At 40.7% G+C, this 15,283-nt stretch overlaps 1 long non-coding RNA gene across 1 annotated transcript; it reads left to right on the forward strand.

The window, feature by feature from the left end:
• The first annotated feature begins 492 nt into the window (after positions 1-492).
• Positions 493-10,611, forward strand: LOC123594639. Its single transcript, XR_006710818.1, has 3 exons — positions 493-627; positions 2,342-2,346; positions 10,575-10,611. It is a non-coding gene; the product is annotated as an uncharacterized LOC123594639 (long non-coding RNA).
• Positions 10,612-15,283: the final 4,672 nt, after the last annotated feature.

Below are 15,283 nucleotides of genomic sequence, written 5' to 3' on the forward strand. Positions count from 1 at the left end.
ATGAGGTGCATGTACCCCTTCGAATATGTATTTTTGTATACTTTGGGTAAATACCTAGTACTGCAATTGCTGGGTTGTAGGGTAGTTCCATTTTCAACTTTCTGAGGAACCTCCAAATTGTTTTCTAGAGTGGCTGTACCAGTTTGCATTCCTACCAACAGTGTAAGAGGGTTCCCCTTTCTCCACATCTTCATCCTTGCCAACATCTATTGTTTCCTGTGTTGCTAATGTTAACCATTCTGACAAGTGTGAGGTGGTATCTCTTGTGGTTTTGATGATTTGTATTTCCCTGATGATGAGTGATGCACATCTTTTCATGTGCCTGTTAGTCATGTGGATGTCTTTTTTGGAAAAATGTCTATACATATCTTCCGTCCATTTTTTAACTGGATTATTTATTTTCTGGGTGTTGAGTTTGTTAAGTTCATTATAGATTTTGGATACTAATGCTCTATCAGATATGTTTTGCAAATATCTTCTCCCATTCCGTTGGTTGCCTTTTAGTTTTGTTAATTGTTTCCTTTGCTGTGCATAAGCTTTTTATCTTGAAGAGGTCCTAATAGTTCATTTTTGCTTTTGTTTCTCTTGCCTCCGGACACATGTTGAGTAAGAGTTGCTATGGCCAAAGTTAAAGACTTTAACAGTTTTTTCTACAGTAGGATTTTCCATAAAACCATGTCATCTGTAAATAGAGACAGCTTTATTTCTTCCTTTTCAATTTTAATATCTTTTTTTTTCCTTGCCTGATTGCTCTGCCAAGGAATACCAATACTATTTTGAATAGGAATGGTGAGAGTGAGTGCCTTTTCAACCTTTCACCATTGAGTATGATGTTAGCTGTGGGCTTATTATTTATGGCCTCTATTACATTGAGGTGTGTTCTTCCTATACCTAATTGGTTCAGAGTTTTTATACGAGTGGATAATAAATTTTGACAAATGTTTCAGGACTACAACATAGTGATGCAACACTTACATAGAACACCCAGTGCTCTTCACAAGTGCACTCTCTAATTCCCATTACCTGTTTAACCCGCCACCCATTGACCTCACCTGTGGTAACCATCAGGTTATTCTCTACATTTAAGAGTCAGTTTCTTAGTTTGCTTCTCTATCTCTCTTTTTCCCCCCTTTGCTCATTTGTTTTGATTCTTAAATTCCACATATGAATGAAATCATATGGTATTTGTTTTTCTCTGACTGACTTATTTTGCTTAGCATTATACTCTCTAGGTCTATCCATGTCATCTAAAAAGGCAATATTGAGACAGCGGAAGATGGCGGCATAGGAGGACGCTGGGCTCACCGCACGTCCTGCTGATCACTTAGATTCCACCTACACCTGCCTAAATATCCCAGAAAACCACCCGAAGACTAGCAGAACGAGTCTCCGGAACCAAGCGCAGATGAGAGGCCCACGGAAGAGGGTAGGAAGGGTGGAGAGGTGGTGCGAGCTGCATGGACTGGCAGGAGGGAGCCGGGGTGGAGGTGCAGCCTGCTGGCCAAGCAGAGCCCCCGAGTCGGGCTTGCAAAAGCAGAGGGGCCGGACGGAGTGTGTTCTGACAGCAAGCGGGACTTAGCATCTGGGAGTTCATAAGTTAACAGCTCTGCTCGGAAAGCGGGAAGGCTGGAGGAAAAGGGAGGGAGAGGTGCTGAGCCCGGGGACGACAGAGCTCAGTTTGGCGGGGAACAAAGGCGCTCGCAGGCGCCATCTCCTTCGCCCATCCCCCAGCCAAAATCCCAAAGGGAACCTCTGTGCAAACACCCAACCCTGTGCTTCTGGGGAGCCACCCCTCCAGCAACGGGTCTGACTCCCTCCCGCTGCCACAGGGCCCCTCCTGAAGTGGATCACCTAAGGAGAAGCGAGCTAAGCCTGCCCCTCCTGCCCCCATGCACCTTGCATACCCACTCCAGCTAATACGCCGGATCCCCAGCACCACAAGCCTGGCAGTGTGCAAGTAGCCCAGACAGGCCATGCCACCCCACAGTGAATCCCGCCCCTAGGAGAGGGGAAGAGAAGGCACACACCAGTCTGACTGTGGCCCCAGCGGTGGGCTGGGGGCAGACATCAGGTCTGACTGCGGCCCCGCCCACCAACTCCAGTTATACACCACAGCACAGGGGAAGTGCCCTGCAGGTCCTCACCACTCCAGGGACTATCCAAAATGACCAAACGGAAGAATTCCCCTCAAAAGAATCTCCAGGAAATAACAACAGATAATGAACTGATCAAAAAAGATTTAAATAATATAACAGAAAGTGAATTTAGAATAATAGTCATAAAATTAATCGCTTGGCTTGAAAACAGTATAGAGGACAGCAGAGAATCTCTTGCTACAGAGATCAAGTGACTAAGGAATAGTAAGGAGGAGCTGAAAAACGCTTTAAACGAAATGCAAAATAAAATGGAAATGACCACGGCTCAGATTGAAGAGGCAGAGGAGAGAATAGGTGAACTAGAAGATAAAATTATGGAAAAAGAGGAAGCTGAGAAAAAGATAAAAAAATCCAGGAGTATGAGGGGAAAATTAGAGAACTAAGTGATTCACCAAAGAGAAATAATCTATGCATAATTGGTATCCCAGAGGAGGAAGAGAGAGGGAAAGGTGCTGAAGGTGTACTTGAAGAAATCATAGCTGAGAACTTCCCTGAACTGGGGAAGGAAAAAGGCATTTGAAATCCAAGAGGCCCAGAGAACTCCCTTCAGACGTAACTTGAATCGATCTTCTGCACGACATATCATAGTGAAACTGGCAAAATATGAGGATAAAGAGAAAATCCTGAAAGCAGCAAGGGATAAACGTGCCCTCACATATAAAGGGAGACCTAAAAGACTCGTGACTGATCTCTCTTTTGAAACTTGGCAGGCCAGAAAGGATTGGCACGAGATCTTCAATGTGTTGAACAGAAAAAAATATGCAGCCGAGAATCCTTTATCCAGCAAGTCTGTCATTTAGAATAGAAGGAGAGATAAAGGTCTTCCCAAACAAACGAAAACTGAAGGAATTTGTCACCACTAAACCAGCCCTACAAGAGATCCTAAGGGGGATCCTGTGAGACAAAGTACCAGAGACATCGCTACAAGCATAAAACATACAGACATCACAATGACTCTAAACCCATATCTTCCAATAATAACACTGAATGTCAATGGACTAAATGTGCCAACCAAAAGACATAGGGTTTCAGAATGGATAAAAAAACAAGACCCATCTATTTGCTGTCTACAAGAGACTCATTTTAGACCTGAGAACACCTTTAGATTGAGAGTGAGGAGATGGAGAACTATTTATCATGCCACTGGAAGCCAAAAGAAAGCTGGAGTAGCCATACTTATATCAGACAAACTAGACTTTAAATTAAAGGCTGTAACAAGAGATGAAGAAGGGCATTATATAATAATTACAGGGTCTATCCATCAGGAAGAGCTAACAATTATAAATGTCTATGCGCCGAATACGGGAGCCCCCAAATATATAAAACAATTACTCATAAACATAAGCAACCTTATTGATAAGAATGTGGTAATTGCAGGGGACTTTAACACCCCACTTACAGAAATGGATAGATCATCTAGACACACGGTCAATAAAGAAACAAGGGCCCTGAATGATGCAGTGGATCAGATGGACTTGACAGATATATTTAGAATTCTGCATCCCAAAGCAACAGAATATACTTTCTTCTCGAGTGCACATGGAACATTCTCCAAGATAGATCATATACTGGGTCACAAAACAGACCTTCGTAAGTATACAAGAATTGAAATGATACCATGCATACTTTCAGACCACAATGCTATGAAGCTTGAAATCAACCACAGGAAAAAGCCTGGAAAACCTCCAAAAGCATGGAGGTTAAAGAACACCCTACTAAAGAATGAGTGGGTCAACCAGGCAATTAGTAGAAGAAATCAAAAAATATATGGAAACAAATGAAAATGAAAATACAACAATCCAAACACTTTGAGATGCAGCGAAGGCAGTCCTGAGAGGAAAATACATTGCGATTCAGGCCTATTTAAAGAAACAAGAAAAATCCCAAATACAAAATCGAACAGCACACCTAAAGGAAATAGAAGCAGAACAGCAAAGGCAGCCTAAACCAAGCAGAAGAAGAGAAATAATAAAGATCAGAGCAGAAATAAACAATATAGAATCTAAAAAAAACTGTAGAGCAGATCAATGAAACCAAGAGTTGGTTTTTTGAAAAAATAAACAAAATTGACAAACCTCTAGCCAGGCTTCTCAAAAAGAAAAGGGAGATGACCCAAATAGATAAAATCATGAATGAAAATTCAATTATTACAACCAATCCCTCAGAGATACAAACAATTATCAGGGAATACTATGAAAAATTATATGCCAACAAATTGGAAAACCTGGAAGAAATGAACAAATTCCTAAACACCCACACTCTTCCAAAACTCAATCAGGAGGAAATAGAAAGCTTGAACAGACCCATAACCAGAGAAGAAATTGAATCAGTCATCAAAAATCTCCCAACAAATAAGAGTCCAGGACCAGATGGCTTCCCAGGGGAGTTTTACCAGACGTTTAAAGCAGAGATAATACCTATCCTTCTCAAGCTATTCCAAGAAATAGAAAGGGAAGGAAAACTTCCAGACTCATTCTATGAAGCCAGTATTACTTTGATTCCCAAACCAGACAGAGACCCAGTAAAAAAAGAGAAGTACAGGCCAATATCCCTGATGAATATGGATGCAAAAATTCTCAATAAGATACTAACAAATCGAATTCAACAGCTTATAAAAAGAATTACTCACCATGATCAAGTGGGATTCATTCTGGGATGCAGGGCTGGTTCAACATTCACAAATCAATCAACGTGATACATCACATTAATAAAAGAAAAGATAAGAACCATATGATCCTGTCAATCGATGCAGAAAAGGCCTTTGACAAAATCCAGCACCGTTTCTTAATAAAAACCCTTGAGAAAGTCGGGATAGAAGGAACATACTTAAAGATCATAAAAGCCATTTATGAAAAGCCCACAGCTAACATCATCCTCAATGGGGAAAAACTGAGAGCTTTTTCCCTGAGATCAGGAACACGACAGGGATGCCCACTCTCACCACTGTTGTTTAACAGTGTTGGAAGTGCTAGCATCAGCAATAAGACAACAAAAGGAAATCAAAGGCATCAAAATTGGCAAAGATGAAGTCAAGCTTTCGCTTTTTGCAGATGACATGATATTATACGTGGAAAATCCGATAGACTCCACCAAAAGTCTGCTAGAACTGACACATGAATTCAGCAAAGTTGCAGGATACAAAATCAATGTACAGAAATCAGTTGCATTCTTATACACTAACAATGAAGCAACAGAAAGACAAATAAAGAAACTGATCCCATTCACAATTGCACCAAGAAGCATAAAATACCTAGGAATAAATCTAACCAAATATGTAAAAGATCTGTATGCTGAAAACTATAGAAAGCTTATGAAGGAAATTGAAGAAGATATAAAGAAATGGAAAGACATTCCCTGCTCATGGATTGGAAGAATAAATATTGTCAAAATGTCAATACTACCCAAAGCTATCTACACATTCAATGCAATCCCAATCAAAATTGTACCAGCATTCTTCTCGAAACTAGAACAAGCAGTCCTAAGATTCATATGGAACCACAAAAGGCCCCGAATAGCCAAAGGAATTTTGAAGAAGACCAAAGCAGGAGGCATCTCAATCCCAGACTTTAGCCTCTACTACAAAGCTGTCATCATCAAGACAGCATGGTATTGGCACAAAAACAGACACATAGACCAATGGACTAGAATAGAAACCCCAGAACTAGACCCACAAACGTATGGCCAACTCATCTTTGACAAAGCAGGAAAGAACATCTAATGGAAAAAAGACAGTGTCTTTAACAAATGGTGCTGGGAGAACTCGACAGCAACATGCAGAAGGTTGAAACTAGACCACTTTCTCACACCATTCACAAAAATAAACTGAAAATGGGTAAAGGGCCTGAATGTGAGACAGGAAACCATCAAAACCCTAGAGGAGAAAGCAGGAAAAGACCTCTCTGACCTCAGCCGTAGCAATCTCTTACTCGACACATCCCCAAAGGCAAGGGAATTAAAAGCAAAAATGAACTACTGGGAGCTTATGAAGATAAAAAGCTTCTGCACAGCAAAGGAAACAACCAACAAAACTAATAGGCAACCAACGGAATGGGAAAAGATATTTGCAAATGACATATCGGACAAAGGGCTAGTATCCAAAATCTATAAAGAGCTCACCAAACTCCACACCCGAAAAACAAATAACCCAGTGAAGAAATGGGCAGAAAACATGAATAGACACTTCTCTAAAGAAGACATCCGGATGGCCAACAGGCACATGAAAAGATGTTCAACGTCACTCCTCATCAGGGAAATACAAATCAAAACTACACTCAGATATCACCTCACGCCAGTCAGAGTGGCCAAAATCAACAAATCAGGAGACTATAGATGCTGGCGAGGATGTGGAGAAACGGGAACCCTCTTGCACTGTTGGTGGGAATGCAATTTGGTGCAGCCGCTCTGGAAAACAGTTTGGAGGTTCCTCAGAAAATTAAAAATAGACCTACCCTATGACCCAGCAGTAGCACTGCGAGGAATTTACCCAAGGGATACAGGAGTACTGATGCATAGGGGCACTTGTACCCCAATGTTCATAGCAACACTCTCAACAATAGCCAAATTATGGAAAGCACTTAAATGTCCATCAACTGATGAATGGATAAAGAAATTGTGGTTTATATACACAATGGAATACTACGTGGCAATGAGAAAGCATGAAATATGGCCCTTTGTAGCAACGTGGATCGAACTGGAGAGTGTGATGCTAAGTGAAATAAGCCATACAGAGAAAGACAGATACCATATGTTTTCACTCTTATGTGGATCCTGAGAAACTTAACAGAAACCCATGGGGGAGGGGAAGGGGAAAAAAAAAAGAGGTTAGAGTGGGAGAGAGCCAAAGCATAAAAGACTGTTAAAAACTGAGAACAAACTGAGGGTTGATGGGGGGTGGGAGGGAGGGGAGGGTGGGTGATGGGTATTGAGGAGGGCACCTTTTGGGATGAACACTGGGTGTTGTATGGAAACCAATTGGACAATAAATTTCATATATTAAAAAAAATTAAAAAAATTTAAAAAATTTAAAAAGGCAATATTTTATTCTTTTCAATGGCTGAGTAATATTTCATTGTGTATATATGCTACTTCTTTATTAATTCACCAATCGATAGATAATTGTGCTCTTTTCATAATTTGGCTATTGTAGATAATGCTGCTGAAACATCAGGGTGCATCTATCCCTTTGAATTAGTGTTTTTGTATTTTTTAGGTAAATACCTAGTAGTGCACTTGCTGGATTTTAGGGTAGTTCTAGTTTTTAACTTTTTGAGGAACCTCCATACTATTTTCCAGAGTGGCTGTACCAGTTTGCATTCCTACCAACAGTGCAAGAGGGCTCCCCTTTCTCCACATGCTCATCAACACCTGTTGTTTCTTGTGTTGTTGATTTTATCTCTTTTTACAGGTGTCAGGTGATATTTCATTGTATCTTTGATTTGCATTTTCCTGATAATAAGTAATATTGAGCATCTCTTCATGTATCTGTTTGTCATTATTGTCTTCTTTGGAAAAATGTCTATTCATGTCCTCTGCCAATTTTTTAACTGGGTTATTTGTTTTTTGGGTGTTGAGTTTGATAAGTTCTTTATATAATTTGGATATGAACTCTTTATCAGATATGTCATTTGTAAATAGCTTCACCCATTCTGAAGTTTGACATTTAGTTTTGTTGATTGTTTCCTTTGTTGTGCAGAAACATTTATTTTGATGAAGTCCCAAATGTTTATTTTTGTTTTTGTTTCCCTTGCATCCAGAGACATATTTGGTAAGAAGTTGCTACAGCCACTGTCAAAGAGGTTACTGCCTGTGTTCTCTAGGATTTCAATGGTTTCCTGGCTTACATTTAGGTCTTTAATCCCTTTTGAATTTATTTTTGTGTGTAGTTTAAGAAAGAGATGGAATTTCATCTTTTCATGTTGCTGTCCAGTTTTTCCAAAACCATTTGTTGAAGAAACTGTCTGTTCCCCATGGATATTCTTTCCTGCTTATGTGCTCTAATCTTTATGATTTTCTTCCTTATGCTGGATTTAGGCTTAATTTTTTTTCTAGTTCCTTTAGTATAAGGTCAGGTTCTTTCCTTGAGATTTTTCTTGCTTCTTGAGTAGCCCTGTATTGCAATATACTTCCTTCTTGGGGCTTCCATGGCTTCATCCCAAGGGTTTTGGACAATTTTTTTTTTCATTTTCATTTGTTTCCATGTTTGTTTTTTAAATTGCTTCTTTGTTTTCATGGTTAAACAAGTCATTGTTTAGCAGCATATTGTTTAATATTTATGTATTTGTGCTCTTTCCAGATTTTTTCTTGTGGTTGATTTCTAGTTTCATAGCGTTGTGGTAAAAAAAAAAAAAAGGTGCATGACAGAAGACCATGGGGGAGGGGAAAGGGAAAAAAGTTACAGAGAAGGAAGGAGGCAAACCATGAGAGACTCTTAAAAACTGAGAATAAACTGAGGGTTGATGGGGGATGGGAGGGAGGGGAAAGTGGGTGATGGGTATTGAGGAGGGCACCTGTTTGAATGAACACTGGGTGTAGTATGGAAAGCAATTTGACAATAAATTTCATATTAAAAAAAGGTGCATGATATCATTTCAAACTTTTTGTATTTGTTAAAATCTGTTTTGTGACCTAATATGTGACCTATTCTGGAGAATGTTCCATGTGCACTTGAATGTGTATTGTCTTGTTTTAGGATGGAATGTTGTGAATGTATCTTGTTAAGCCCATCTGGTCCAGTGTGTCATACAAAGCTGTTGTTTCTTTTTTTATTTTCTGTTTATATAATCTGTCCAATGAGGTAAGTGGTGTTAAAATCTCCTCCTATTATTTTATTATTATCAGTTCTTTTATCTTTCTTATTAATTTTTTTTATATATTTGGGCACTCCCATGTTGGGTGCATAGTTACAATTGTTATATCTGCTTGTTTGATTGTCTCTTTTATGATTATATGGTGCCCCTCATTATTTCTTGTAAAAGTCTTTGTTTTAAAATCTAGCTTGCCCAATGCAACATTGCTATTCTGACTTTCTCTCTTTTTTTAATTAATTTATTTAAAACATTTTTTTAATGTTTATTTCTTTTTGAAAGGCAGACAGACAGAGTGTGAGCAGGGGAGGGGCAGAGAGAGAGGGAGACAGAATCCAAAGCAGTCTCCAGGCTCGGAGCTGTCAGCACAGAGTCTGATGTGGGACTCAAACCCACAGACCACAAGATCATGACCTGAGCTGAAGTTGGATGCTTAACCAGCTGAGCCACCCAGGTGCCCCTGGCTTTCTCTTGATATTTATTTGTATGATAAGTGTTTCTCCATCACCTCTCTGTCTTTTTTTAAATATGAAATTTATTGTCAAATTGGTTTCCATACAACACCCAGTGCTCATCCCAACAGGTGCCCTCCTCAATATCCATCACCCACCCTCCCCTCCCTCCCATCCCCCCTTAACCCTCAGTTTATTCTCAGTTTTTAAGAGTCTCTTATGTTTTGGCTCGCTCCCTCTCTAACCTCTTTTTTTTTTTTTCCTTCCTCTCCCCCATGGTCTTCTGTTAAGTTTCTCCAGATCCACATAAGAGTGAAAACATATGGTATCTGTCTTTCTCTGTATGACTTTTTTACTTAGCATCATACTCTCCAGTTCCATCCACGTTGCTACAAAAGGCCATATTTCATTCTTTATCATTGCCACGTAGTATTCCATTGTGTATATAAACCACAATGTCTTTACCCATTCAACAGTTGATGGACATTTAGGCACTTTCCATAATTTGACTATTGTTGAAAATGCTGCTATAACCATTGGGGTACAAGTGCCCCTATGCATCAGCACTCCTGTATCCCTTAGGTAAATTCCTAGCAGTGATATTGCTGGGTCATAGGGTAGATCTATTTTTCATTTTTTGAGGAACCTCCACTGATTTCCAGAGCAGCTACACCAGTTTGCATTCCCACCAACAGTGCAAGAGGGTTCCCATTTCTCCACATCCTCTCCAGCATCTATAGTTTCCTGATTTGTTCATTTTAGCCACTCTGACTGGCATGAGATGGTATCTGAGTGTGGTTTTCATTTGTATTTCCCTGATGAAGAGCGATGTTGAGCATCTTTTCATGTGCCTGTTGGCCATTCGGATGTCTTCTTTAGAGAAGTGTCTATTCATGTTTTCTGCCCATTTCTTCACTGGGTTATTTGTTTTTCGGGTGTGGAGCTTGGTGAGCTCTTTATAGATTTTGGATACTAGCCCTTGTCCGATATGTCACTTGCAAATATCTTTTCCCATTCCGTTGGTTGACTTTTAGTTTTGTTGATTGTTCCCTTTGCAGTAAAGAAGCTTTTTATGTTCATGAGGTCCCAATAGTTCATTTTTGCTTTTAATTCCCTTGCGTTTGGGGATGTGTCAAGTAAGAAATTGCTGCGGCTAGAGCCAGAGAGGTTTTTCCCTGCTTTCTCCTCTAGGGTTTTGATGGTTTCCTGTCTCACATTCAGGTCCTTTATCCATTTTCAGTTTATTTTTGTGAATGGTGTGAGAAAGTGGTCTAGTTTCATCCTTCTGCATGTTGCTGTCCAGTTCTCCCAGCACCATTTGTTAAAGAGACTGTCTTTTTTCCATTGGATATTCTTTCCTGCTTTGTCAAAGATTAGTTGGCCATACTTTTGTGGGTCCAGTTTTGGGGTTTCTATTCTATTCCATTGGTCTATGTGTCTGTTTTTGTGCCAATACTATGCTGTCTTGATGATTAAAGCTTTGTAGTAGAGGCCTCTCGTCTGCGCTTGGCTCCGGAGACTCCGTTCTGCTAGTCTTCTGGTGGTTTTCTGGGTTAGTTAGGCAGGTGTAGGTGGAATCTAAGTTATCAGCAGGACGCGCGGTGAGCCCAGCGTCCTCCTACGCTGCCATCTTCTGCCCGTCCTGGCTCCTGGATTTTTTTTTATCTCTCTTTTTCTCAGCTTCCTCTTTTTCCATAATTTTATCTTCTACTTCACCTATTCTCTCCTCTGCCCCTTCAATCCGAGCTGTGGTCACCTCCATTTTTTTTTGCACCTCATTTATAGCATTTTTTAGCTCCTCATGACTATTTCTTAGTCCCTTGATCTCTGCAGCAATCGATTCTCTTCTGTCCTCTATACTTTTTTCAAGCCCAGCGATTAGTTTTATGACTATTATTTTAAATTCATTGTGTTCTGTTATATTGCTTAAATCGTTTTTGATCAATTCATTAGCTGTCTCTACTTCCTGGAGTTCCTTTTGAGGAGGATTCTTCTGGTTCATAATTTTGGATAGTCCCTGGGGTGGGGCAGAACTACAGGGCACTTCCCCTGTGCTGTCTGGGGTAACTTGTTTTGGTGGGCGGGCCACAGTAAGACCTGATTTCTGTCCCCAGCCCCCCGCTGGGGCCACAGTCAGACTGGTGTGTACCTTATCTTCCCCTCTCCCAGGGCCAGGACTCACTGTGGAATGGAGTGTCCCCTGTCTGGGCTATTTGCACACTGCCAGGCTTGTGGTGCTGCTTTGATGGGATCTGGCGTATTAGCCAGGGTGGATCTTCAAGGTGCACAGGGGCTGGAGGGCAGGCTTAGCTCACTTAGCTGTAGGTGGTCCCCTGCAGGAGGGGCCCTGCAGCACCGGGAGGGGGGCAGACCCATCGGAGGGATGTATCCACAGAAGCACAGTGTTGGGTGTTTGCGTGGTGCAAGCAAGTTCGGTGACGGGAACTGGTTCTCTTTGGGATTTTGGCTGGGGGATGGGAGAGGGAAATGGCACTGGCCAGCGCCTTTTACCCGCTGAGCTGAGCTCTGTCTTCCAGGGCTCAACACCTCTCCCTCCCGGTATCCTCTCCCCCTCCGCTCTCCGAGCATGGAATGTTGACTTTTAGCATTCCAGATGTTAAGTCCTGCTGGCTGTCAGAACTCAAGGAGTCTGGCCCCTCCACTTTTGCAAGCCAGACTTAGGGGCTCTGCCTTGCTGGGCGGGTTGCCCCTCCATTGTCCCAGCTCCCTTCCACCAGTCTGTGTAGCCCGCACCAGCTCTTCACCCTTCTTACCCTCTTCTGTGGGCCTCTTGTCTACACTTGGCTCTGGAGAGTCCATTCTGCTAGTCTTCTGGCGTTTTTCTGGGTTATTTAGGCAGATGTGGGTGGAATCTAAGTGATCAGCAAGAAGTGGTGAGCCCAGCGTCCTCCTACGCCACCATCTTCCCCCAAAAATATAATCCATCCCCTCTCTTTCAATCTTCAGGTGCTTTTAGGTGTAAAATGAGTCACTTGTAGGCAGCATGTAGATGGGTCTTGTTTTTTTTTTTTTAATTTTGTATTTAAATTCTAGATAGTTAACGTAGAGTATATTATTAATTTCAGGTGTACAATTTAGTGATTCAACACCTACATACAACTCCCAGAACTCCTCACAACAACTGTACTTCATAATTCCCATCACCTATTTCAGTCATTTCACAACGTACCTCCCCTCTAGTAAACATCAGTTTGTTCCTTATAGTTAAGTGTCTGTTTCTTGGTTTGCCTCTCTCTCTCTCTTCTCATTTTTTTCTTAAATTCCACATATGAGTGAAATCATCCAGTATTTCTCTTTCTATGACTAGACTCAATTCACTTAGCATAATACTCTAGCTCCATCCATGTCATTGCAAATGGCACATTTCATTTTTATGACTGAGTCATATTTCATTATATATATTCATATTTCATTATATACATTATTTATATATATGGTGTGTATGTATGTGTGTATATACACATATCATAAGATACCTAGGAATAAACCTAACTAGAGACGTGGAAAAACCTGTACTCTGAAACTCCAAACCAGTGATGAAAGAAATTGGCAATGACACAAAGAAATGGAAATTCTATGCTCACAGATTGGAAGAATATTGTTAAAATGTCTATAATACCCAAAGCAATATACACATTTTATGCCATCTTTATCAAACTACCAACAGCATTTTCCCCAGAGCTAGAACAAAAAATCTTAAAAACTGTATGGAACCACAGAAGACCACAAATAGACAAAGCAACCTTGAAAAATAAAACCAAAGCCAGAGGCATCTCAATTCCGGACTTCAAATTACATTACAAAGCTGTAGTGATCAAAACAGTATGGTACTGTCACAAAAATAGACACATACATCAGTGGAACAGAATAGAAAACTCAGAAATATACCCATAAGTATATGGTCAATTAATCTTTGACAAACCAGGAAAGAATATCCAATGGAAAAAGACAGTCTCTTAAAAAATGGTGGTAGGAAAACTGGACACAACATGCAAAAGAATGAAACTGAACCATTCTTACAGTATAAACAAAAATAAATTCAAAATGGATGAAATGCCTAAATCTGAGGCCAGAAACCATTGAAATCCTAGAGGAGAACACAGGCAGTAACCTCTTTGACATCAGACATAGCAATTTCATTCTAGATATATCTCATGAGTGCTAGTAATGGAAGTGAGGAGGATGTGGTCTGATATGAAATTTAAATTAGAGGTTGAGTGCACAAGATTGTCAGATGTGTTGAGTATGGATATGAGGGAGAGGTATCAGGAATTCTTTCTAAGTTTTTGCCTTGGGCATCTGGGAAAATGCTGCTTCTATTAGTTGATAAAGGAATGACCAAGGGAAGAATTGCATGGGTTGGAGAGTCAAGAGTTTTGCTATGAATATATTAAATTTGACATGAAAGAACTAGACTAGAGATGTTGATTTGCCAATTATCAGAATATAGGAGGTGTGGCAGTTTTTATACATGTCTGCAAATTCTTAGGCACTCCTGCCATTAATAGGTGAAGTCTATGTCCCTCCTCTTGAATCTGGGCTGGCCTTAGTAACTCTATTGTAACCAACAAAATGTAGCTACTTCTCAGGTTAGGACAGTAAAAGCCATGCAGCCTCCAACAGTATCTCTCAGAACATTTGTTTTCCAAGAGGCTCCTTTTGGAAATGCTCCTTTTCAGGACCCAGCTTCCATGCTGTGAGAAGCCATAATGAAAAGCCATGTATAGATGCTCCAGTCGATAATCTAAGTTGAAGCTGTCCTTCAACCATCACAGCCCAGCTGCCAGACATATGATTTAAGGACTCTACCCCCTGGCTTAGCAACCAGAACCTCCCTCATCTTCTCAGTTTAGAACCCAACACTTTCTCTGATAGACAGGACTAGAGCTGGGCAATTAATATGCCTATATCTCACCACAGAATCCCCTGCCACATGGAGCTTGGAAGTAGATTCTCCATCTCCATATATTCCAGTCAATTAAGTCATCCCTGCTTATTTGAGTCTTCCTTTCTGAGGTCCTGGGCATTGTGGAGCAGAGATAAGCCATCTGTGATGAACCCTGTCCACATTCCTGACCCAGGGGAATAATAAACAATTGTTCTATGCTATTAAATTTGGGAGTAGTTTGTTACATAACAAAAGATAATTGAACTATGCAGTCACTGAAGCTACTAGGACAGATGATAGATGAGATCATTCAGAGGGAGTGTGTAAAGTGATAAGAACAAAAACACCTTAGGGAAACGCAGCACTTAAGAGATGAGAGAAGTTGAACAGAAAAATCATGACAAACCGAAAGGTAGCAGGGGGAAAAAGTAGGGGTATCAGGAAACTATGGTGTCATAAAAACCGAAACATAAAGTTATTGTTAACAGTATCAAATACTGCTGATAGGTTCAAGTAGGATAAATGAAAAAAATGCCTTTAGGTTTTAGTAACCAGGGTAGTGGTGACTCAGTAGGAGTAGCTCACTGAAAGCAGATAATAGAAGTAGAATTATTTTAGAAGAGAGGAGCAGAGATGAAGAACAAAGGAGGGACTGGTCTCAGACAGAAGGGATGCCAACTTTTAGCCTGTGACAGAAGGGAAGGGAGTGATGGCATGTGAAGATCCCATGATTTCGGTTGATTTGGTCACGAAAAGTTTAGGGAGTTCATTCAGATGGTTTCTGTTCTACCCAAAGCTGAACCTTTGGAGGAAAAACAAAGGGGGAGGTGTTTTGTTCCCATTATGTGCTCTTGGCTTACCTGGGGGACCCCTGTCTGACACCAGCACCACTTTAATATTCTCACTGTAGGACCCAACTTTTCTCATGATGGGACAGGAGCTGAGCTCCTACACACCATTACA

Source organism: Leopardus geoffroyi, chromosome X (assembly GCF_018350155.1).
Source record: "Leopardus geoffroyi isolate Oge1 chromosome X, O.geoffroyi_Oge1_pat1.0, whole genome shotgun sequence".
In the NCBI taxonomy this organism is placed as follows: Eukaryota; Metazoa; Chordata; class Mammalia; order Carnivora; family Felidae; genus Leopardus; species Leopardus geoffroyi.